This window comes from Myiozetetes cayanensis, unplaced genomic scaffold, assembly GCF_022539395.1.
Source record: "Myiozetetes cayanensis isolate MyiCay16 unplaced genomic scaffold, myiCay2020 scf5-8, whole genome shotgun sequence".
In the NCBI taxonomy this organism is placed as follows: Eukaryota; Metazoa; Chordata; class Aves; order Passeriformes; family Tyrannidae; genus Myiozetetes; species Myiozetetes cayanensis.
Window position 1 is genome coordinate 22,165,715 of NW_026087742.1, and position 27,062 is coordinate 22,192,776.

A 27,062-nucleotide genomic window follows, 5' to 3' on the forward strand; every position below is an offset into this window, starting at 1 on the left:
ACCTCAATGTATTGCTCCAGTCTGCAGCATGTATCGCAAAAGGAGACTGTAGGGAAATTATTTCTCAAGTCACATTTCATAGCTTTTCACCTGCCTAGAAGACGGGCACCTCAGCTGGCCCAACGCATAAGACTTCACACAGCAGTTTGTGTTACCTGGGCTGTCGCTCCGGACAAAATGCCTGCTGGCACATCTCCCTGAGCTCAGGACTTCACTTGGAGGCATAAAACCCCCGAGATACTGCTAAGCACCACAAACTCTTTCTGATTCCCGGTATCGCACACAGAAGACACAGCTGGCCAGCAGGGTGGTCTGATGCATCTAGAATATGCAGACACACAGCAAGAAGAGATGCTGCCGTGTTGCATTTGCCCACACATGAATTGCAAACAGCATGGCTGAGAAGTGTAATGTGGGGACTGACTGAATGAACAAGTCCCAAACCTCACAGTGCCCTGCAGATCTGAAAGGCCTTCACATTAAAGAATACAAAGGCTCTTCCCACCGATTAAAATCCACCTGCTTGACAGGGAGTTATAAAATAACAGTCATATCTTAAAGACGGGTAAATACATAATATCTATTGCCTCAGGAAACATGGGAAGTTTGCAATTCTTCTTGAATAACTAATGAAGGCATAGGTAAGGCCTACTCCTACTAATGTCAGTGGCAGAACAGCTTGGCGAATGAGAACAAGATAAAGTTTTTACATTTTTTTTAAAAATGAAACCATTTCCCAAACTCAACATTTTTTATACATTCAGACTCTTTCCAAATGCATTGTTAGTAAACACAGGCATAAGTGTAGGAGTAAGCACATACATAAAATATTTTGTATACTTCTGTGATGACTGCAGTTAACCCTGAAGCCACTGGAATTCTGCTAATCACAAGAACACACATGCTCACAGGACAATAAAACTGAATTACCAGGAAGCAAATCCATGTCATACTGAATCATATTTCTGACTCTGTCTAGTTGCTCAGTGCTGTCTGCTTCTACATTACTTGAAACCTCAAATATCCAAACAGTTTTCCCAATATCCACATATAAAACTTCAGAAGAATTAAGCCATTTCCTTTCATGTGTGAATCAACCTGTAGATTAGATAATATCTACTCCAAAAGAACAGTGAGACCAAGAGTTTCTTTAAAAATGAACAAACAAAAGTTCCTTTCATATGGCTAGTATGAATATCCATTACTAAGTCAAACAGAATTCAAACTGAGTAGAAAACCTACACTGTTCAAAGACTTGGCCAATTATCCCATGACAGAATAAGGTAGTAACATCTTCCATGGCTAGTTTTTTCCATACTTGCTCCTGAGAAGGCTTTCCTTTACCTACCTCAAAAGTGTAGCTGAGATGACCAAAGTATGCAAACAACTTGATTTCTTCAATAATTCCTGTCTTCCTACAGATACCTATATATTTTACTTTCACCTAAATATCACACACTGCAACTATACAACTTTTTAAAACAACATTTTTGGCAGAAATGTTACACCATTTATTTGGAATTTCTAACCTTACCAGAACTAAAGAGTCTTCTGGCCAACTATATCTAAAACTGCACTTCTAAATGCATATACTACTATAAGTTCTCTGCATCCAGCAGCTTCAGCAGGTGCATCTGGGCATTAAGCACTCTGGAAAAAAAGCAGCTACTTATTAAGGAACATAAATAGAGAACTGGGCAAGTAAGATGAGATAATCACATATTTCAAAGTTTAAGTCTTGACAGTTTTAGGATGTATGTTTTCTGTCTCTAGATCATGTGAAAAAACCAGAGAGCAGTTACCATACTTGAACAAGCACCCCCTTTATGACACAAGCAGGGGACTATCTCTAATGAAGCTTTCAAGTTGATTGCTTACTTTCTCTACTGGCCTGATAGAGCCCACAGATATTTTCAAAATCCATCCTTATACAGTGGGTTTTCACTGTGCAAACCCAGTGTTGTTTAGCATTGAGGTTTTATCAACTAACTCACAATTTTTCATTAATGATGAAATTTACACATTAACAGCATTGTAACCTTATATGTGTACTTAGGAACAAAGTAAAATTAAACAGGTGTAATATGAGTAAGGCTGACAAACATGCTGTAAAACACTCTTCAGAGCACATTCTCAACATACAGTTATGAGCTCCTAATTTCACACTTGTACATAGGCCTCTTTAAGAAAAAATGAGTTTCTCCCAAGGTAGCTTGTCATTACTGTGCTGCCACCATGTTCTGTTCTGCCATCACAACCAAACAAATCTACCCCAAAACTCTCTTTCCCATCTTTGAACTACACCAGAGTAGACAAATGTAAGGAAAGCAGAAACAGAACTTTTGAATACACTTACTTTTCTTGTAATAATTCTAGAATTCATTGCAAATACACAGTACATCTACCTTTGTTATGTTTGATATTGGAACTCATGTATGTACTAACAGACTGTAGCAAAAAGCCATCTTCAGTATCTGAAGGCCCTTCAACAACAGCACAGGAACACAACAGTGTCCAAGGAGAGAAGGGCAATCATTACTACTCTGTCAAGAACAGTACAAAGTTGGCCTTATGATATTTCCCTCAAAGCAAAGAAGTTATTGCAATTTGTTTTGCTTTGGATCCCCAGTATAGAATTAATTGCTTGGGATAGCTTATCTGTCTCTTAAGCCAAGTCTGTATGGGGACATTGAGAATGCTAAGGCAAAACAACTAAAGGTTTGACACCAATATGCACACATTTAATTGTCTTGAAGCTGTGAGTAGATGCTCTAATTCAACAGCAAAGCTCCCTGTAGCTTCTTATTCAGTTAAGCTACATTGGTCTAAGACTAATTTACTCCTGAATTAAAGCAGTCCCCCAAGGACTCAGCACAACTCATTTTTGCATACTAACTTCATGCAGTTAGCCAATTTGCCTCAGCTCTTTCTGAGTTCCCGAGTCTTACAGAGTTTTCAGCTGAAAGGAGCTGAAGGGAGCTTGGCTACTTCATCTCCAATGCTGGGAACATCAAACCCAGTGTTTTCTTCAACATTTTCCTTCTAGAACACAGAAAAAAACCCAAAAGAAATTCCTCACATTGATTAGCTGCTTCCTTCTCCCAAATGAAAATTCAGTAGATTTGGAGTATATAATTTCCTTGCTCCTTCTCTCACTCTTCAAGGTTGTGGAAGCCAGTCTTGAGAACTGGCATGTTAACATACAGGAAACAACCAGAAACAGACAATGAAAAAAATGCAAGTGGATACTAATCCTATAGTTGGATTTGAACTGTCACATCATCTTTAGAGGCTTCAAATCATGTTCGAGCCATAATCTATTGACATTGGTTTGGTTCATCACAAAATGATTTGGAAATGGCAAACATATCACCATGTGCTACTGTTTCTCATCACAACCACTGTTGTGGTACCTCAGCACTCTCTGGAAATGAACCGTAGCATGTTAATTCAATACTAATTCAATACTAATCCTAAACTGGGACTGATATTTCTCAAAATATTCTAATTATTCTAATTATTCTAATTACCTATAGAAAGGATCGATTATTTTTAAAGAAATTAGTTGCTTCCTTACTGAGAGAGTTCAGACTACCATTTTATTTAAGTCAAAATGTAAAGCACTTCTATAGCTATAAGCATTTAGGAGAAATAAAGATGTCCTTCTTCCACCCAGGGTCATTAGAACTTACCTGGATACTGGCAGTAGTTGAGTAATAGTTTGTTTTGGCCTTACTGTGTGGATGTCCAGGTTTCAGTGATGCTTTGGGAGTACCCACATAGACACCCTTATGCACACACTTGTGCAGACAATATCCCAAGGTACTTCATAAAATTAAGTTCATTGAGCTATCAGAATGATAAACTAGTGTTAGAGGCCCTACTGTACAGCAGCTAGCTGAAAGGAGCATTTAGAGGAATAAACAAATATACATAACGCCTGACGTTTCCTTTCCCCAAAATAAATTCATTCATTATAAACGAACTGTCACATCATCATCTTTAGAGACTTCAAATCATGTCAAAGCCGTATGTACTGACACTGGTTTTTGTTCAGCACAATTTGGAAATTGCAATCTTATCACCATGCTCTAACATTTCTCATCTCAACCACTGCTGCGGTATCTCAGCACTTTCTGGAAAATGAACCATATTCCATGGATTCAGTAATAGATCTAACACTTTAAAACACCACTCAAGCCAGGCATCACCAGAATAAAGTGGGTAGTATGCAACATGGGATGCACTGGAGCATGGACTTTTAAAATTTTTATTTTCAATTCTAGATGTTTTTAAAACTTAGTATTTAACCTCTCAGTGTCAATTAAAAAAAATCCCATTCCCATGGGGATTTGTATAGCATTATCAAGCAAGAACTTTTTAATATTTTTATCTATTTTATTACTAAAAATAATAAAAAATTAAGTATACAAATGGCAGTAAAGTCCTCTGAACAATGTTTTTATTGACTTGCTGGAGAGAAGGACCCCTAGTGTCCAGCTGGATTTTAGCCAGCCTGGGGTCTGGTGACTACACAGCATCCAGAATAAAAAAACATCTTAGCCTGTAAAATATTTCCTGCAAACATTTCCCCATCCCTTTTATTTGGAAACCGACTGATGAAAAGAAAAAAATACATATATGCAGTTCTGCTTTCCTAAACTAATTATTTCAAAATATTATCAAGGTATCATGTGATCACCTGGACTCTGAGGATTCATCATTACTGATGAACAAGAATGTGCCTTGGCACAATAGTTTCAGTGGTTGATTATGCATTGCAGACACCTATAGATAAACATCTCTATTTGTAAAAAATGAGCACTGTCTCCGAGAGCAGTTGCTGATGAGGCTTTAAAAGCAGCATCAAAAAAATGTAATGCTAGAAGGATGAGGATGCCCAGCCCTGTCATGTAGTAGCTTCGCTTTCTAAGAGGGGAAAAAAAAATCTGCACGATTCCTTATGATCAGGGTTCTACCCATTTATTTGGCTAATCATTCAAATGGCTAAACAGACCTCTAATTTGAAAATAAAAACCGATTGATGCAATCACAAACAAGTTCTGAAATTGTGATTTATAAAAAAGAGGAGAAATCTTGTTCTAAGCCAAAACACACACACAGTTACCTTTTTCTAATCAGAGCATTCATTTCTCCTCATTATGATCTCACAAGCACATTAAAATCTTATTAACATTAATTACTTCTGAGCGTCTATGCATGAGCAGCGACAGGCTTGCGTGCGCGCGCGCGTGTGTATGTGTGTGTGTCTCTGGATCATATCTACATTTATATACCTTGCTGCACTTTGCTTATAAAACATGTGAAAATATTGCTGCTAACACCAATTAGCTAATTTCACACACACAGATAGTAAGCTGCTGTCTCACTGCACAGCTTATTATAGACCAGCAGACAGATGGACGGACAAACAGACGCAAAAAGCATCACGGCTCCTCCTAAATGCAAGATCTAAAATGCCTGGCACCCCCAGGAGTGCGAGTTTTATCCTCCTAAGTCTGAGGGAACAAAATGACACAAATAATAATAAAAAAAATAATAAAAAAAATACAAGACAGCCAAATATCCCATTTTCTACACAGATGGGTTCAATGATGAAGTGATAGAGACAAAGAAAAAACTGGCAGGCAGACAAGCAGCAGGCGCACAGAGAGATAGACAGAGACAGATAAACAAAGCAACAGAGAAAGAGATGAAAGCATATTCATGTATATGAATCTGGGCTAAGCAGTATTAACTTTAGCCCACCAACAAGGTAAAGAAAGAAATGGCAGAGGCAAGAGTCACCATAAGACTGACTTCACAAGCAAAACCCTGACCCTTTACCAAACTATTTATGGATTCTATTTACCCTGAGCACACTATATGCAGCAGTGCTGCTGGTGACATTCAGCTCCACCACAAACTCCAGAACCAACACAGGAATCTAGGCATTACTATGGAACTGCACCTACCTCTTCTTTTTCACCCTCTGTTTCCATCTAATTTAGATTCACCTCTATCCTTGTTCCATATCTCATCCTCCTGAACCCTTCTCTCTGCTAGGGGTTAAGATATAAACATCATGCCAAAGCCATGTTTCTTCTTCCATGGGGGATCAGTGTCTCAACTGGGTCCTTTGCAGAGCCCACGTGGATATTTGCTGGTTATTTTCCTCTCTACCCAAATACCCATGTCTGCTCATCTTCTTCAGCTCTGAGAAGAACTGTAACCCTTAAGTGGAATTAAAATGTACACTGACATCAGTAGGATACAAGGTTTAGGACCGTCAAAATTTGCCTTTCAGAACTACTACCCTTTGTTTCACTTCTGTATTCTTCCACTGATTACATGATCAGGCAAAACACTATAAGGAAGGAAACAGTCAAAGCTAAGGAAGATGGTTTTCTGGAGAAATTTCCAGATGGCATGAAAGGCTTCTTTATTGGGAAAATTTTTGAAATGAACACATCTTAATTTCTCATGGTAACATGAGTGTTTGCATTTTCTACTCGTTCTTCTCAGACCAAGAGAAGGTAAATGTGGCAATAATCACTGGGTAATCCCCAGCCTTTTTACCTAAAGATATTAGAGCTCTTCACAAAATGTTCATGAAGCTTCAAGTCATGCAGAAGTTTCTCCCATCACTCCATTTTACTTCTAGGGAACAGAAGAGCAGAGAGGTGAAGTACCCAGATCAGTAAGAAGGTCTACAGCAGACCCCAAACGTCCTCTTATTTACATTTGTCACTTTTCTCTTCTTCCATATGCCCTATCTAAGGTTGTTATAAATAGTATCTGAATTTTAAAAAGAATAAATTCCATGTCTGAAGATTGTACTCAGAACATTGTACCCTTGATTTCTATTTATCTGACTCATGACCTTCTCCTAATGCTGCTTACCCAGAAGGACCCACTCCCATACAAACCCATCACAGCTGCTGAGAAAACTACCATGAATTCAGTCAAGTAACTTTGGGGCATATTGGTTGTATTTCAAACATACAAATCAGTTATGGTGCATTTTTAGTAAATCCAGTGATTCCAGGAAGCTTTGGAGCTCCTGAGCATGGACATTATTAGTTACATCGCACACAAGGAGTAAGCTTGGTGCACCTTCACCGAATTCTGCCCAGCTCAGTTTTACTGTGCACACAGAACAGATCTGGTTTCACTGCAGCGCAGGAACCATGGCATATGGCCCCTTCTGCCACAAGAAGAGGTGCATGACCTGCTGAGGCAGAAAATAAGTAAGCAAATTGAACACCACTCCATTTGCTCAGCTTACTGTGCTTCTTTAGTTAAGGTTAAATATACAGGCTTTGAGAGTAAAGATACAGAAAAGTAAAAGCTTTACAGAATAAGCAAAGAGCAATAAAGATTTGAAGCTTTACAGTTTTATGCATATGACAAAGTAGGCTTTTCCTTGCATATTTCCTAAAAAACAGAGTGTAGACCATTAAAGTCTCTCTAGAATCATGCAGAATTACTTCCTTCCTGGCCTTTCACCAAAGAAGTGCTCTGAGAGGAAGCAAGATTCTCTCTGACAAGGCATGGAGCCTCACCAATTCTGGTTAACAGTGGTTGACCCAGAAGTTCAGTTCATTTGCTCAGGCTTCCCAGAAAGCTTTGAGAAATCCATGGCCTGTCATTCTTCCAGATTCCAAACTCTCTGCTGTGCTCCCACATCACTGATCTCGAGGCACATTTGAAACTTAGGAAAACAGGACACCCATGGAGAACTTCCCCCTAAACACATCAGTGATACCCATCAAAAAACAAAGAAAGGCCTCACAAAGACATGAGTTCAATAACATGGTTAAGAAATAAGTATCCAATAGATTTGCTGACTTAATGCCTACATAGTTGTTGACTCTTTAATCCATCTTTCCCTAAAACCCATATAGATACATAATGGTTCATGGCACCCAGAAAGAAGAATGGTGTGTCCTATCAAGCACTGCTTTTAAGTTTTGAAGACTACATGCATCCTAATTAAATATAGCCAAAGTTGTACCTCAGTAAGTTAAAAAAATAAATGCAGAAACTGGTTTATTTAAGTAAATGCATAACAGTGAAGATGCTTAATGACAGAAGGAAGTTGCCGGGTTTTACGACCACAAGAGCATGTAGAGGCAACTATGCAACATGGAACCTCTGCAGAACTTTCCTGTGTCTGAATTTTGCATGTAAAATGGACACAAGGGTCCTAAACAGTAAGAGCACTCAGAGACAAAGGCTTGAGTCTCTCTCAAAGGACATATGTTTATCAGCACAGACAAATGAATGTCACAGACCATTCAATCTGCAAAACTGGTGATGTATATGTGAAGGGGGGACAGGGGAAAAAACCCTTCTCAGGGGGTGTAGAGGAGGGAAAGACATTTACTGCCCTTCCTGTACAAAGGAGCCTGACCTGCCTTTTGCAGGTGAGAATTACCCCAGCAAACCTGTCTCCATCTACTGTATTCATCTGCTTTGTGAACCTTACTGTATTGTGTCTGCCAAAAATTACAGCACTCTGAGACAGTATGAGAGTATTTAGGAGGTGCACTTGGCATCCAGACCAGCCTTGAGGTCCAAACCCCTTTGTGTCCTTTTGGAGGTTAATAAGATGAGGTTTTACTGACTCCATCCTGGCTTTTATAAGCTTCTTGGGGATTACTGAAATTGGAAATTGCATATGAAAAAGCTGGTTCCTCAAGTTTTTAGAAGGGACATTCATCTGGTTTGCCCTTCAACCCCTGAAATGTGAGACATGCCTGAGGAGTGTTCGTTACAGTGTCTCACAAATATATCCAGTGATGGTGAGTCCATATGTCTCTGATAAAGGAAAACCTTATTGTGCATTCCAGCCTTTTCTTTTGTAAACATACTACACTAGATGAATTTGGCTCTCAAAGAAGAAAGTATTAATTGTGCTGGCTAATAAAACTTTCTGTTGCTGTCCTTCCAATCTGGTCTTCTAAGCATCAACAGACATTAAAACTGGCTCTTGGGAAGTGAAAGCAGTACAAACCCAAAACTTGTTTGCAAGTTTTCAAGAATTGAGATCTCCAGATCTTGAGAACGTCATTCTCAAGCTAAATGCAGCTACTCATTGTACAATTTTCTGGTTGAATGTACAATCAACTGAGTTCCTCCTGCTGTTCACAGCAATACACCTGTGTTCTGCCCAGATCCAACACTTGCAGGCTCCTATCATTACTTGCATAGGCTTTTCTTCCACTGACAAGTTTTAAAAGAGAACTAACAATCCTCTTTAAATTCCTGTGTCCAAAGAACCCGCAGGGGCTACGCTCTTCTTTACACATTGCAGTTCTTAGAGGTTAATAGCCACTGCACATACAGCAGACATACATACAAGGAGGTCAGAACAATGTAATTATTTGAAGGTATGTTTGTCTTTTTACATGATAGGAAGCTCCAGTCTTGTCTTGATGACTATTTAATTAATCAAGCAACACTGTTATGTATTTCAGCCAGGTATAACTTTCCCCTATGATTATTACTGTACAAAAAGAGTGGACAGACTGGTCCAGTTTTCAAACATCTGCTTCTTGGACAAAACTAACACTGGAGCTCAACAGGATATATCCAGCTAGGAGAAATCCAACTGGGGAAAAACAAAAAACCTGGAGTTACATTAACTGAGTTGATTAATTATAAATAGTAATAATTTAAAAAAACAAAACAAAACAAACAAACAAAAAACCAAAACAGAACAAAGCAAAAAAAAAAAAAAAGGATTTTGTTTTCTTGAAAAATTCTGCTATTAAAGACTTTGTTGATGTGTTGGTATGTTAAATGTATTTGGCATAATTTTCTAGTTACTGTAGGGTTTTATATCTCATTTGGAAAGTAGAAGTAAGACTTTAATGGCAAAGAAGTTGCATATGTGTTACAATATCATAATGGTGTTAAAAAAAAAAAACAAACACCAAAACCTAACAGCCTTTAATATAGCCAAGAATCGTCTGAGCTTCCTTTGTCCATGGAACATGGTCTTTACTTTTCCAGCTCCCATTTGCATGTACAATACATTGAGGAAGGAAGAAAGAAAGGCCTCACTTCCTTTTTCTCTCTGTGCCTCAATTGTTTCTGATTAAAAATTGTAAATAATAATGTTGATTCAGCTACTGGAATTAAGCAAAACTAAATTAACTACTTTCATTAAACACTGTAAGATATTTGAGTAAGTTTCTTCAGAAATGCGAAGTGCTATTTATTCATATCAGCAGCTATCTATGGCTAAACTGTCCTGGAACCTTTTGTGAGCATTCCCTCCTCTTGCTGATAACTGTTCTCTGTTTTGAAGTGTATGTGTCAGTCCTTTATCTAGAAAAGCCTGGGAAAGACTTAGACAGAACTGGCGCCTCTCTTTTTTGGTTAATGAGAACAAAGCAAAACAAAACAACAACAACTTAAAAAAAAACAGAAATCACTCAAGGTCTCAGGATTAAACCTTTGCAGATGAGGAAAAAAAAAAAGGCATCTTTTTGTACGTTAAATTCTTTGCAGGCTTTGCCTGGGCATTATGAGAATTATCAACAACACCTTGTAAAAGCAAGCTTTTTCATCAATTCCATAAGCTGAGATTTCAAGGAGAGATCTCGTAAGAATCTTATTAATACACCTATATATGCTGCCACAGGGGAGACAGTGTCTAATACAGCAAAAATGAGGTCAAATTCAGCAGCACTGTCCTAAAGAAAACTGTCGCCTGGTCACAAATCACTTGTGGAGTACAATGCATCATCTTTACTGCTTCAGACGTATGCCAGCTGCACCAGTAGGCTAGAAATACAAAGCTAAATTCAACTCCTGCTTCAATGTTATTTTTTCTAAACTTCATGGAATCGGTTCACTTTTATAGAAATGTAACGTAGGGCAAACTGTAAACCATAAACATTTTAGCAGAAACACAGACATTCAGAAATTTCACGTGGAACTTCTTATCCCAAGAGCACAGTCCTCAGAAGATGATTATTGTATGATGATTATTCCAGCTCACTGCTCATGAGGAAAAAGGAAAGGGCTGTGGCCTCGTCCCACCCCACTCTCGTCCTACTCACACAGAATCCTGCTGCTAAAATTTTCTCTCTCTCTTGCCAGTGGTACCAAGTTAGCCCCTCTTTTTGCATGAAGTTCAGACTTTTTGTCCTCATTTTCTTTGAACAGCTCTGCCCCCTGCCTGCGTCTCAGCTTTTATTTCTTCTAGCTGCTCACATTCTTCACAAACCTCCCTCCTAAATGCTCCATTTGTATCCTTCTACCACACTGAAGCCAATGTTCCATGGTAACATTACTCCAGATTTTAATAACTCTTTAGAACAGCCTACAGTCTACTAAACTGTGTTACTGCACAACCAGACTTAACCAGGAAACTCCAGAAAAGCGCATTTTAGCTCACTTACTTTTTGTTTTCAACTTTTTCACCTGCAAAAGATGTGGAATGAAAATTAAATTAATTTTGGGAGCAAAATAAATTATCATAGGGCTGGATATGGATATGACTTAGACAAGAGGGCTCTTACCCCACCATAGAGACAGCTTTAACTCAGCTAGGGCAGTTATTAATAGCAGTCTGGTCAAGACAGCATAGGGCTAAATGCAGTGAAAGTACGTGGCTTAAAACATATGCAAAATTCACCTGAGATCAAACATAATACAGCCTGCGTGATCAGGGCAGAACAATTATTGTCATCCAAACTACCTAAGAAAATGCTAGCTCTTAATTTCCGTGTGGTTAAAAACTCTTTCAAAAACAAAACTGAACAGAGCAAAACAAAATCCCAAACCCCACGACTTCAGGTGTCAGTTCCAGTCTGACATGCCAGAGAAATACCACAAGTATTCAAAAACTTTGTGGGGAGACTAAAACAAAGCCAGTAGATTAAAGGAAAAGGTTGCAGTGCACTTCAGGGTGATAACAAGGCATAAACCCAAGAGGGAAGGACAAAAGTCACTAGTATAGCTATAACTAATGCCTCCTAACTGCTCTCAGAAACCGATAAACATCATTATCCCTGTCCCAAAGGCAAGTAACTAAGACACTGAGAAATAAAGTGACTTGTTGAAAGTTAATACATAAAACTAGAAACAAACTGTGAATCCTGCTTCCCCTGGTTATCCTTACCAATACCTTGGATACAGTAGAGACTGCACTGCAATGTGATTCCAGCCTCTAATACTGCACCATGACTTTGTGCTGACAAAAATATTTAAGATCCCTGTACACAGGTTGAAAAAAGAATTGTCTACAGATGGAATAGGATCCAGTCCCATGTAAAATGGGACTCGGAGATTGGAAGAAAAAGCAAGTTAATTCCAGATCCAGAAATGTCCAGCATTAGGGAAAAATAACTGAGCTTTCTCTTGTCCAGCACAAAGTTCTGCAATGCCGACTGTACAGTAAAAGCACAACTGGCTTTTAAGCTCGTTCAGGAGCAGCTGCTTTCACAGCAGTGAAATCTTTCAGGACAAGCCTGACTGACTGGATAAATTATTTGAAGTTGGTATAGCTCAGAAGGAACCAGCTCATTTAGGAAAATGTCGCCATCTTAAAAACACTTTTTGTCTCCAATTGGAGCAAGCTTTGAAGGTTTCAAAACTTGGCCGTCATTTGGTTAGGAAAATAAAAGCAGCATTTTTATGAAATGCTGGAAATTACAAAACACGGCTTGGACTTCAAACAGTTCACCCACGAGCCAGGACAGCCTGGGCCTTCACTGGGAACTCATGTCGCTTCTAATCACTTGTATTAGTTTAGCACCAGTAAAGGTGCCAGATTGGGAGCCCCAGGCACTGTATTCTCTATTTATCCCCAAAGCAGGTACAGCAGGATGGCAAGCTATCACAGAGATGCCAGCCACTGCTACATTTCCTCACATCCAGGGACCTGGTGAGAGGAGGGTGATGAGGTCTCAAGGCTATCTCTGCTGTGACTGCCCACACAGGGGCCAGTATCACACACTGTTTCAGGAGGATGGGCTCCTAAACTGCAGGGCCTATGAAAGGGAGATAATGGAGCATCAGTCTACAAGTATCCTCCACGACTTTGAGAAAGAAGAGCCAGGGATTATTTTCTTTGCATTATATTCCAGCCGTCTCAAAATGAATGAATACTAGAAAGAGCAATGAGGCCAGAGAGAGTCAACGTACTGAGTGCAAATGAGATTTATACGTGGCTTGAGTCACTCCAGACAATTAGCTACCCACCAGGCTGTTTAGTTTATCGTCCCTACTGGATAAAGATTTAATAAGCAGTCACCTAGATGGGAAACATGAGACTTGCAGAAAGGAAACTTTTCACTACTCTACATGGAAAATTTGAGCCCAGTCCTGCAACAGCCTGCACAGCTGATTCCCACTGATGTGTCAACGGCTGGAAGATGGGGCTCTTGAAGACATTCCACATAGGTGGAAAATACAGGAAACACAGGACAATCTTTTGTTATATTATTACTATGTCAGAAATCTTCCATACATTTAAAATATTCTATGGAAATTAATACAGCTTTCTTCAGTTTTTTTCTCTCCAATATCTTATCCAGGACTTAAACCTTTTTTCATAGTATGAAAGTGCATAATGCTGGATTTTATTAACTTATCTACTGGGGAAATATGCTGTGTAGGGAACATATTAAACAATTCAGTCTATGTTTGGAAAAGAAATACAGATTCATCACAACGAGGAAGGATGTTCAAGAGTATCCTGAAAAAACAGCCGGTATTCAAGCCAAAGGACAGGATGAAGTGGGCACAACAGTATAAAGCTGACAAGCAGATTTAACTGACAGTGACAGAAAGAATTGGAAGCTGCCAAACCCTAAGCTACATTAGGGCTTCTTCAGATACTACATGTACTAAAATTGAAACTAAAAGTATCAATGAGGATATCAGATAAAACTCCTTAAGATGGGAAAAATCCTAGCAGCAGCCAAAGCAAAACGGAAAATACAAACTTTGGGAAATGATAGAAAAAGGAACGCTTATCAAGTATGACTGGAAACAAAAAAGGCTGAATTACAGGATTGAACATTTCAGGACCTCACAGCAGTCATGCCTGGTATACAAATCTTTAACACACTTCATCAGAAGACTTCTTTTGCTGTTAATACTGCTAGTTGCAAGAGAGCTCAAAGCCATTTATTTAAGCACAATTTTTGTCAGGCAGTGTCCCAGAGGGTGTGGCCCGGTCTCCTGGGAATAGCATTTGTTAGTTTTAGAGAACCAGCAGAGGGAGCACATCAGCAATTAAACATGGTTTTCTTGTGTTTGTGCCTAAACAATGAGATTTTTTTTTGGTTGTTTTTTTGTTGTTGTTTTGTTTTTATTCTCAACATTCCTCTTTCACTAATGCCTGTGACTCACTAAGCTATCAAATTGTTGGGAGTTTAGGAGCCAAAGCCATGGAGAACAACAGGCTCCACATCCACCCCACATAAAAAAACAGTGGACATATGCTTTTACCTACTTGTCTTTCTTCACTCTCTCCCCATGTCAACCTCCATCTTACCCGTTCCTGACATTCTGCCCATGAAATCTTGTGTTGCCACACGATGATTGCTCTCAAATTCCTGCACTGTGACCACTAACTTTCTAGTCAGAAAGAAAGGCATATGGATCTCTAGGGAGGAAAGAGAAATCAATAATTAACTTTCAGTCAGCTGAAAGGACAACTCTGAAGTCCATAAGGCAACTTTCCCAGTCCTACTTTTGTATCCTCAAGGGATTGATAACACAGCTATTGATGATTTTAGAAGAAAGATATTAGAAAGCTCTTCTTTTAGTTGAGAGAAACAAAATTAAAAAGAAAAAGAAATCAGTAATTCCCATGCTGTATTTACCACAGAAGCAAATGACACACTACACTTGCTTGCATTTTTAGCTCTACCACAATCCCAAGCTAAATTCACTAGGAAAGTGTAACAGTAAGAGGTCATCTACAGGTGTATCTTACAGAATGGCACCATGTCTGTCCTGCAAAGGGTTGGAAGTACTGCCTATTCAGGTTTCCTTTCACTGCTGTAGTTACCAACTGGTTTAAATATAGACTTTTATAACCACTGGTTTGATAGTAGCTCAAACATTCTGGAAGACTCTATGGGTTTTAGTTCATCCTTTGTACTGTCATTTACACTTGTGCAAAAAGTTACCTAGTGATCTGTGTCCACCCACTTCAGAAAAGCACAAGGAAAGGATTATGACATGAGGTATTGAAGAACCAAGTCCTAAAGACGCTGACAGTGTTCGAATTAGGTAGGACTGGTTTCTGTTGGAATACCTGTCTGCCATAGAAGATGTTGAGGTATGGTACCTGATAACAACCAGTACAGCACAGACTGCAAATCTGCCCTCCACGGGGCTGGCAGGGCAAGTTCTCTCTGATGGGATGAGACCATTCTTGGCATGAAAGGATTTCAGCCTTTGTTCTGGCATAGTCCATGGCCTTTCCTCCCATAGTGCCACCTAGTGCCAATGCAGTCAGCAGCTCGCTTTTCTGCGAGGCAAACATCTGCCCCATCGCAAACAGGCTGGGACTCTCCACACTCACTTCACCCAGGCCCAAACCCAGCTGCCAGAGAAACCAGTATTTATTTTTTCTTTAAAGACAGTTTTGTCCCATTAGCTTGATTTCCCACTCCTATATTTTAACTACTTCAAGACACAGAGCCTTCACTGCACGTGGTAAAAGCTGAACTTCTGCCTTCTTGCAAACCTCTGGGATGTGTGGCAACCTTCCCCGTGGCATTGGAAGCCCTGGTTGCTCCAGCAGCTATGGAAGACAGAGGTGGCACATGTCCCTGTGCTTCTGGTGCCCATTTTACAAGACTCGTCTGCAAACAGAACTCCCGCCAGCGCCAGGCGGTCAAAATGCCGTCATAGTACTCACTGGCACTGAAGGATTAAGTACAAAAGTGTAAGAAAACATAAAAGACATAAGCACCAATCATTGTGAAGTGCCAGTTTCCTATTACAGGAAAATTGGATCAGTGCGGTTAGAACTAAATATTAACTTTTATGATAAATTATAACCAAGAATATGGGTAACACTATCAAAGCAAAAACCACCTGGACAAAAGCCTTTACGTTTTTTCACTCCTCACTGAAATATCTGCGAAAATATCCCCAAGTTAAAGCTGTACAGATATTACAAAAGTATCTCAAAATTTGGTGTATGGTCAAACAATTCTCTTCACCAAGAGAATCCTGGATTATTTGCATAAATAGATTATTAAAATCCAAGTTATTTTTCACAGTTGATACTGTTCGTTTACTTTCTGAATTTTCTTGGGCCAAACTAACAAGAAGAGTGAAGTCTGTTTCACTTAGATTTGCCTTTATTTTCCCTCTGCAGCACATTGTGAATGTCAGACCCTACGGAAGGAACAAGTTATTCTTTAAAAGTAACTATTTCCAGTGCATTATTTCATTAAAAAAACAAAAAAAGGCCAAAAAACCCCCCAAAAAACCCCAAACAAACAAAAAAACCAAAACAACAACAACAACACATTTATAAAGGATTTCGATTTTCTAAAAGTTTTACTAAAAAAAAAAATCTAAGTAACTTGAAGTTAAATTCTAGTCTTTAAATTTCTATTAACATTTATGAATCTCCTTCAGTAGAAACTCTTCACCATAGAGAATGCAGTGCAAAAAAGTCCTATAAAAACAGACAGGAGTGAAACCAACTGAAATCTATAAGGCCACAGCATGCGACCGATTTCTAAACAGAACTTCTATTCAAATTATTCTGCTTAAAACCTCCTATGGTCTGCAAAAATGAACAGGGTTTTCTTGAAACGATTTAAATAACAATTTATCTAAGACTGTAATCTCTCTTGTATGGGATTTGTAAGCCATCCCACAGAATTCTCTAGCAGGGGACACTGTTCCCTATTTACATCAAAGTTTTATATAAATAATATTACATTTTTTTTAATATTCTGCAGCTGTTTTCCCTTATGAATAAGCTGGGCCTATGAAGAAAATGCGAAAATAGGAAAACTGTGAGTAATATTTATAATAATGATATATTCAAAGCAGGAAATTGCTACAACTCTCTTTATCAAAATAAACAAGATTGATATTTTTTCCTCCTTTAAGAGAAAAGCAAAATCCTCTACTATTAAAAATAATTTGACTTGGTATTTGTTTGGTATTTGGATTTAACTGTCCTATATCCCATTTTTGGTCCTGTAAAAAAAGAAAAAAACACAAACCAAAAAACCCACCACACAAACATACACACAAAAACCCCAACAGCAACTGCTTTTCGTCTCACAGGAGTGAAAGAGGCATATACACACGCCAGTCAGCCCAAAATTACTCTAGCTACAGGGCATGGCAAAGCATGAAATAACTGCTCCAGAGCACTTCCTCATGTGGGTGTGTTAGATAACTGTCTGCTCCAACACTAAAATAAAGCACACTGTGACCCAATCAACACCGCGGGCTCTGCCCCGCACGGCTGCCCGGGCTGCGAGCAGGGGAACCCAGGGTACCCCGCACTGCCCCGCACACGCCAAACTCCATCCTACCTCCCTGGCCAACAGGTTTGAACATTCCATATGCCGGATTTAAGTTTACTTAGGCATACTTTACCCTTTGCTGCTGTATCCAGATTGCAGACGGACTTTGTGCTATTGAAAGGGCTATGATTTTTTTTTTTTTTTTGGCTAGAATATACTTGGGGTTCAAAGAAAATTACAGCCTCCTAGTGAAAAAGGTTTTAATATTAAAAAAAAGATCTTACTGGGTAATGAAAAATGTTTCTATCACTCTGATTCACTTTCTCTGCTTGAATTCTTCTTGCCTGGAGTTTTTACAAAATCAAGAGATTTCTTGTAGTGAGTTTTCAAGTTTTTCAAAAATGTTAAGATGGGTCTGGGCTTCTGCTACGTGTACGTGCAAGAATCCTCAGGACAGGTCCATGTGCTTTCCTACAAAAAAACCCTGGGCTGCTGAGGAACGTACACCTGCACTGGTTCAGAAGAAAATGACAGGTGCCTGAAAACCCACCACTCATCCCATGAGGAGGATGGCTGCTAACACTCCTGCTGCCTCACTGGAGGCTGACCACCATCTAGAGGGATCAGCAACTCCACCTTTAAGACCCCTACATTTTTGGCATAACTTCAGCATCCCCTCTATGACCAATGTGAGTTTCAAAGCTTAAGGTTCAAACTTTAGGAGGGGAGGAAATACCTTGCTGCAGTTAACAGGTCACTCAAAGCAATAAACATATTTAAAGCCTATCAACAAAATATTAATTTAGAAGCTGGAATAAAAAGAAGGAGGAAAAAAAATAGTAAACAATGAATGCCATTCCCCAGCTAAGAGATGAGCCACCAATTCTTGGCACACTGATATATAAAACCTTGAAAAGTTTCGCTTACGTTCTGGAAATAAAACTGCTAATAAAATGGAGCAAGTAGTTTCTGTAGTTGCAGTGCCAGTGAATAGATCTGCTGCTTTGGATTTCAATTAACTTAGTTTGTTCAGCGAGGAGGCACTTCTGTTGAAACTGGGGACTGCTAAGTTAAAGGACAGCTAAAAAAAACCCCAAACAACAGCAAAAAAACCTGTTGGCAGCAAAAGTTCTTTCTGACTGCGAAATAATGGATTTTTAAGAAACATTTCAAAGGATTTGAAGGTTTTGGAGAATCTCCTAGGCAGTCTCAGGTGGGTTAGGAATATTGCATTATAGTCTTCTTTGTGCTAAAAGGAAGGCCTAATGCATGTTTTTAAGAAGTCCGCCTCTTGCTATTAAATAAATAATTTTCTATTAAAAAAGGTGATTGTTACTGTTGAGAGATCTCCACCGATCAGCGTCCATTTTATATAATTACTTACGATTCTCCAGAACATTTTATGTAACTCACTTCCACTATCCCTTCTTTCTTTTTTTTTTTTTTGTTACCAGCAGAGTAGCAGTTTTACTCTCCAACAGAAATGACAAGAGCTCAGATAAAAAGACCATTGCAAATGGATCAGTTTAAGCAGTCTTTAGAACCCATGATAAATCTGGGCTCCAAAAACTCGACAATGCTAAATGGGCTATGAAATGCATCACAAATCCCTCCCCAGAAAGAAAAAGAAGAAAAAAAAGAAGGAAAAAAATTAATTCAGAGAAAAGCTTCAACGTTTGAAATTACAAATAAGCAGCATATTTGTGGAATGAAAAATGGTAAATAAATAGTTACTATTTCTGGACAAAATGGCTCGATAGATTTCATAATTTGCCACCACTGTAAAAAATATCTATTCCCTTCCCCCCCGTCAGTACACACGGAAACACAAGCATAACCATGCATAAAGTGGGAGGGTGGGGGGCCAGCCAAGGATACAAACTCCCTCTTAGAAAGTTTGAATTCTTATTAACCCAGTGATGCCTCCATAATGTTACATTAGATCAGCAACATAAAAGTTAGAATATACGTCTCCTTTCTTCCTAGTAAAGGAAACTGGAAAAACACTAATAATGAAAAATAGATGTTAAAAATATCCAGGAGGAAAAAGTACATGTACAATAACCAAAATTAACCCCCTCCGCCCCCACACCAAAACAGATAAACAGCAAAATCTCTGAATAAAAATCCTGTCAGGAGGAGTGGAACCTGCTTTCTCTTTTTTGTTTTGCTTTTATTTACAGTATGCCAAGCATGGACTTTAAACTTACAGTGTGCATATATATAGAAAACAAAGAACGAGAGTCACCGTTAACCCTGGTCACCGGCATTACAGTTAAAAGTCATTGGCAAATACTAATAAAACCCCATTTAGCAGTAAATAAGGAGAACATGATATATGGACGGACAGATGGAACTGCATAAACAGAAAAGAAAAAGCAGAGAGACCCACAAACATACGGAGAGGGCTGTTTTAAAAGAGTGAAAGAAATTGATTTACTTGGAACTAGTGTTGGAAAACAAACGTATTTGTTTCCTTCGTGATTAAAAAAAAAGTAATTAAAGTGAATCATAAGGGGGCACACCCTTAAATAAGTGGGGGGGGAGGGGGGAAACATTTGTAGAGGGTAAGGCCTTCTATAGATGTTCCGAATTTTAAGCTACCAAATAGGTCTGGCAAACTTACATCTCTAAATTAAAAATCGAGGGGGGGTGGGGGGGGGGGAAATAAAGAAGTGCTGGTGGTTTAAGGAGAGTATAGGCTTTATTCTTTCATTTTTTATAAAAGTTGACTGGCCTACCTTGTTCCCCAGTCCTCAGTTTGTCTCCTCATAGTCGCTGTCTCCCTGGAAGTACAGTGTGAGTGGTAATGACTGCCTGCCTCCCTAATGAGTCCATTTTCCTGCTCTTGATGTTGTGTATATACACACACTGCAACCTACCTTACAAACCACAGAGACGGGAAAGGGAGAGCGAGCGAGAGAGAGCGAGCGAGAGCGAGCGAGAGTGCGAGAGACAGGGAGAGCGAGAGAGGGAGAGAGAGAAAGGCGCACACAGACAAAGCCCTCCTACCAGACAGCAGACAACCCTCCTTCCCCTATCTCGCAAAATACAACTCGGCTAATGCAGCAACAGGTTCAATACTGCCAGGCTGAGGCAGCGTAGAAAAGGTATACGGGGCTGAGCAGGATTGCTGGCAAATAAACAGTTTGGTGCCGGCTGGCTCCACCTTTCTTATTTATGTTACAGGATGTTGGAACGCATTGTTTCAGACAGTCCATATGATTATCATAAATACATTTTTTGTGCATATTAGCATGGAGCGCCGAAACGTCTCAGCCATTCTGCTCCGTAACCTTATAGCTCTAACACATGCAGGGAAGGTGTAAACATATCTCTTTTGACAGGCAGACTACACAAAGCCCACTGATGATTTTAAAGTCATGAGATCTTTCAAGAAAGACGCTCCTGAAGATAGGTTTCCCCAGACAATAGGGGAGCAGGGAAAATTGATCTTGATGAGGAAGAAGTCTTCCTAAGAGACTGCTCAGTAAACAATTGAAAAGAGAGGGCTATTCTCCCCAGCATTCCCTCCTTTCAAAAACATATATTGGGAAGCTTCTACCCCTACAGCTATAATAATGTGCTGTGCTTATGTCTGAACAGGTGCAATGCATATAGTACATGGTGTTACAAGGACAGAAATAAATCTCTCAAGTAAGAAAAAAAAAAACATTTTCCCGGTTGCAAACAGGCCAAGGTTATTTAAAATACAGGTCTAATTTGAAGAACGTTCTCCCCACTCCCTATATATTTTTGCGGGGGGAGGGAAATGGGGGACGGGCGGGTAGAGGGAAGGTGCGAAGGGGAAGCAAAGATGGGAAAATCAGTACATGCAACCAGTTACTAGATTTTTATTTTTACAATATTCTGTCACATCTGAAGATATAGACTGCTTCTAAAATAATTTTCACTCAGCCCTGCCTCTTATCACACGTAAACCTATGCTGTCACAAAAATTCTGTTGATTTTAATGACAACTACAGGCACATGAAAGTAGCAAGAGAAGGAAAACAACATTTTGCACCAACATTTCATCCTTGGCAAGGGTTCTGCAAGAACTTTAGCCACGGGGTATTTCTTAGATGGAGAAACTGAGTCCAAGAGAAAAAAAAAAGAGATTAAGTGTATTCCCAAGGTTATGCTGTAAATCAGTGGAAAAACAGATGAGGACTCAAATCTACTGGAGCAAAACAGAATTTGCCTGGAGTAACTCATACCCACCTAAAAGTTAAGTGTCCTGTCTAAGCCAGTTGTGTAGGCTCCCTCTATTGTCAGTGGAGAGACAGTCACCTCCCAAAAGCAATTCATCCCAGCTTTTTTCCCTCTCTCCCCACTGAGAGGCTACACAACTAGATTAGGCTAGGCAGATAGCTGGTAGTTGGCTAAATTAAGTAAAATGAATCTCACTTTTGATCTAAAGCTCTATTACAACAACATCCTGCTTCCCAAAATACATTTTTATTATCACATTTATTATTAGGCAATGTATGCCTAAATTGTAGTGATGGAAAAGGGATAGCCTGCTGACTAACAGAGACAGGTAAACTCCCTAGATTCATGGATTTGTACCCTCAGGCTGGCTGGATATTCATGATTCACCGAGTCTTTATAATATTAACCAGCCTGGTGACTGGTGAATGTGATTAGTTTTGTTCACTGGTAGATGCTACACATTTTTGTATTTCACTTATAAACATTATGTTTCATCCAGATGTACAGTAAATACAGAAGGATTAAGTAATTTATTTCAAAATGTTAATTTTCATTAGTGTTTTCATCAAAAAACCCAGATTTTCTTACCTTAGGGTAAAATATAAAGAGTAAAAAGCTCTAATAGGTGACTTAGTTCAATTCCTTCTGTAATATTTAGCTATGTACACACCTGGCATATGTAGAGGCTGCTCTACAAGTTACTCCAAATATATACTGCAAAAATATAGTCATATTACATATTTTCCTCTCTGCACTTTATGACCATAATCACCTTATTGAAGGGTATGTCAGGTCAGGAAAGCAGAAGGGGCATTTGTAGACTTTGCTTCTAACTGTGGTAACTCGATCTGGCCGTGTAAGTACCAATTGAGCACCCATTGCCTCAGTTTTTCCATCTGTAAAACAGACTCAACTGTAGTTCCATGAGTAGATGGTACTGTAAATATGTGAAGAGTCTTCTCATCTCAGCCTGGCATCTCTCAGAGTTTTACGATGACAAGTATTATGGGAAAAATATAAATACTTTATGAAGGGGACCTGTATCAAAGCCAGCTGATGAAAATCACAAGGTTTTATATACTTATAATTCAGTTCAAAAAATGGAATAGCCTCTGAGTTTAAAATTTAAAAACTAGATCTACACCAAAATAAGGATATCAGATGTGAGAAGTTCTTAGTACTCTGCAATATCTGACTCCAAACTAACATGAATTCCTTGGTCCTACCAACCTTACACATACAAGTCTGAAGAGCTATTCAAAATGTACCAAGTTCAGATAAAATACAGACTTGAACCCTTCAAATTTAAGACATTCAGACTGAAATCTGAGGACTTAGTTGGAAACACTTAAGTTTGAAAAATGCTCAGATTTGCAATTGATCCAGATCCAAAACCTGCAAGTTGAGAGGCATCTAGTACCTTACTTTCTTCAAGTTTCTGGAAACGCCATGTATGCATCTGAACAAGGATCACAGGTCAAATTTGCTGATATTTTGAGAAGTCCTGAATCTCAGTAAGAACACTAGAACTGAGCCCAGTTCCATCCTGTTACAACAATGCTTAGAGCCAGACCCAAACTGGAACCCAAAGCCACCCCTTCCAAAGTTGCATAGGGTTTATGTACTTGTAGAACTCTAAAACTAAATCAAACACTTTCAAACCTCGAGATTGTTGGAAAGCAAATATGAAGTAGATTCCAACTTAGCTAGTTTTGACACTCAATGAGAAATTAATCAAATTAACTATAATCTTTATAAAATCCAAATACATATCAAACCTGAATGAAAAAAACCCACAAGATATGATCTGCACAACTGGTTCCTTGCCTGAAAGTCTTTCTTAGATTTAGATCCTAACCGTCAATGGCTCCAAAAAAAAAAAAATCCTGAATGGTGCAATTTGAATAGAGAATCCTGATTTAATGTTTTGCCGACAAAAAGCTGCCCATTTGCTTGATTCAGAATGCTCAATGAAAGCCTGCTTGCCATCACACCACATCCCTGTGGGCCAACAGCGCCTCCTCCCCATTATGTGAGGAGGTCGATGGACGTGCATTTGGATCACTTGCAGGAAGAGGAAAGAGGACATGCAACTGCTGGCATCTTTCAGCTCTGTCACAGGAGAGGGCACAGACCTGCCATGTGACAGTGAGGGCCTGCATGGCAGTCACGTGGCTGGTCTACACTTGGCCATGCAACAGCACAGGCAAGCAAATTCTTGTCACGTGCCCAGGATTGTATCTCTCCCATGACAGAGGCACCAAATTTTGGTTATACCACACATGGGGTCACCCCACAAAAAAGAGGCTGGAACAGAGGGCTCAGAGCTGTCTTAGTGAAAGGCTGCACTATCCACCCTGAATGCAAGAACAGGCAATCCTGGTCTACCCAGTAGATGATACTCATGGTTTTCTTTTTCTGCAAACTTGTCTTCTCAGTTCAGTTAGTCCCTAGAGACTGTCATTAGGAAGGCAAAGGAGCCCCAACCCCTCTAGCAAAGCCTTAAAAAGAATGAAAAAATTGCTAGCACCATAAAGGCAGGTGAAAAAATCCAGTGCTTGGTGCAGCAAGGGTCACCCATCTACAGTTCTCCCAGGAAGCTGCAGAGCCCTATGAACACACTGATTTTCAGTAGTAACGGGAAGATAGGAAAAACCAAACTGCCCACCAGAACTGTGAAAGACTTTGCTGCAAATTACAAAATTCTGGATGATGGACTAAGAGGGAAGGAAGGTGCTTCGGTGCCAAATAGTTTGATACTGCTCCTCTGCTATCCTTTTTATATCCCCAGGTGCACCATCATGCTGAGTTTAGACATATCTTGCTGGTATCCAAAACTGGAAAAGGAGTCAAAGCATCATATAATCATGTCAGAGGCTAAGAGCTACTTCCTTTGAAAAAAACACCCCAGTAAATCCTAGCCCCTTAGCAGATATCTAAGGGTTGATTTTCAAATTCTGAAGAAATTTAAAGTGGAACTGACTTCCTAAACTGGTTGGATACCTTGCCCATCCCTGTGGTGGGCTAGCACACTGTTTTTTATGTACTTCACATACCTGCCTTACAGCAGTTCCATTAATACCTTCAGGGAGGTCCATTTTTCCAGAATTCCAGGAACTGTTCTTAGAAGCCAGGCTGGTTTTACAGCATACTGCTGTTAAAAATCTGAGGCAAATTTATGTCACAATTCTGTTTCAAATGGTATAGGCAGGACCTAGAAACACTGACAGCAATGTGTCTGAACTTGATTGTTTCACTTAGTCCCTTAACCACATATGCAGATCTCCTAGACTCCCCTGGTATATCACACCATCATGTTGCCAGCCCAACAGGATTGGTGATTCAGATGTCTCTACTGGTGTCCTGCAGTGTCTCTGCAACTTTGTGCAAATGTAATGAGAAAGATGCCAATTAAAAAAGCACAAGAGTCCTGCAGTGTGGCAGGCTGATTCAAATTAGATACCTGTATGAAGTGATTAAAAATAGGTTTTTTAAACCTGAAGATAACGGGAGGACAGTATGTTTGATTTCCATCAGCAGGGGCCAGCAAAAAATGTAGAAGGACCACACAAAGCTCTTTATTCCTGCAGATTTACTGGTGATGATGTTGAGGGTAGAAAGGGAGAAATACAGTGTACTTCTGGTGCCTTTCAATACGCAAAGAATCTCAATTGTTCTCCCATCTCAACAGCCACTACTTACTGCCAGACCTCCAAATAAGTAATACTTTTCTTTAGCAACTTTGATCCATCATTCAGGTGCACATAATCATTAACAAATCAAATCTCACAACTTCCTTTGGCAAAAAACTACTGTCATTCTCATTTTACAGATAGTAAAAAAATAAAAGGAAAGAGTTAATCACTCTGTTGAGAGTAGGAGTGAGATTGGGATGTCAGCCTTTCCTGATCAGAAGCTCAGGCTATGTTGCCTTTATGGATCAGTCTCTCAGACAGCCCAATTGATTGGCAAGACTGGGATGCACTTACTGAACCAGAACTGGCTTTTCTAATCTTGTTTGTTTTGGTATTTTTAATCTCAGAATGTTCTGAATAATAAATCAGATGCACAGCTGATATGTCTCCAACAGTTTCAATAGTCTTGTGTAAATCTGTCTGCAGTAGTATATACCAAGTACCATAAATGCCCACTTTCCTTTATGATGACATGACCTGCACTTCAGTAAAGGAACACTTTGCTCAAAGACTGTTCCCTTACAGCCCTTAGGCCACCTTGCACAAAGGCTGCAAAATGGTGTTTCTGTTGCATAATCATCCCATGCCAGATAGAACAGTACTGCATCGCTCCAGTACTGTGTTTGGTAAGTATTACTGCTACATCAGTAAAGTGTGACAGTGAGATCTGGCAACATAATAAATTTTGTCCCAGCAGGGCCAATCCCTTGCTTCTATACTCATCAACACTGGTGTATATCAATCACCACCTACAGGGACTGAGAGTCCTCTTCAGCTCCAGAAGACCAGTATCATACCAACATATCACTTTCCAATTCAAAAACCAAAACCATACAAAAAGTTCTCATACATACCTGCACACAAACTTGGGATGTTCATGTGTTCAGCTTTCTGACCTGAGTGTGCAGGTTGTGTTGCAATTATTTAACGCTTGAGGTGCAGTTACTTGTGGCCTTGGCTATATATGTGTTCATCCTCCCCACTTACAGAGTGCTGTAATAATAAAGGTAACATCTTTATTTGCATCAGCAGGCCATTTGTGACCAATTTAGCTGTTGAGCTAACGTGCAAGGCCCTCATGCAAGCTGTGGAGTTACAATGAAGTCGGATCTTGTTACATAGCCTACTGCATTGTATGGTGCACCCTCTATTATATAACTATATGGTTCCCAAAGGTTACCTCTAATTTCATTATAAAGAGTCATGTTGCAGTTCAGTCAACATTTAAGAACTAGAAATTTGATGATTTTCTTATGAAAATCCATACTGAATCCATCACAAACTGGATAACAAATTGTGAAAAGTAGTTTTACCATCTGAAAGCAGCTTTGGTAGCAAACAAGTCAGGATGCACATTCATCACTCTCCTCTACCAGATAACTAGGATGACTAGCAGAGATTTCTATTTCTGTCCCTGAAAGTTAGGGAGTGTGCAGAGGATTTGATTGCTGTCATGATGATTGCTGGCTATGACATGAACTGCAGTGAAAATTTTGAAGCTCAAGGTGGCCAACACTTCTACTTTTACCCTTTTAAATAGTAGGGGGAAAAACAGCCAACAAACCAAACCAAACTTCTGCAACACTACTGATTGTTGTAGCAGTTGAAAGCCACTAAGTTTATCATGAATGAAGATCTGATCTAGATAGGAAAAAAAGTGAGATGCATCACTAGC

At 39.4% G+C, this 27,062-nt stretch overlaps 1 protein-coding gene across 17 annotated transcripts in view; it reads right to left on the reverse strand.

The window, feature by feature from the left end:
- Positions 1-27,062, reverse strand: part of ZBTB20 (zinc finger and BTB domain containing 20) — a 476,987-nt gene that overhangs the window by 428,022 nt on the left and 21,903 nt on the right. For 10 of the 17 annotated variants that reach the window (XM_050333924.1, XM_050333937.1, XM_050333919.1 and 7 more), the window contains exon 1: positions 20,219-20,488. The exons of 4 other annotated variants lie outside the window; for them this stretch is intronic. The gene's annotated coding sequence lies outside the window, so the exon portion shown is untranslated. Of the gene's footprint in view, positions 1-20,218; positions 20,489-26,241; positions 26,381-27,062 lie in introns of those variants that run through there. 3 more of the 17 variants (XM_050333925.1, XM_050333926.1, XM_050333930.1) reach the window with 2 other exon arrangements.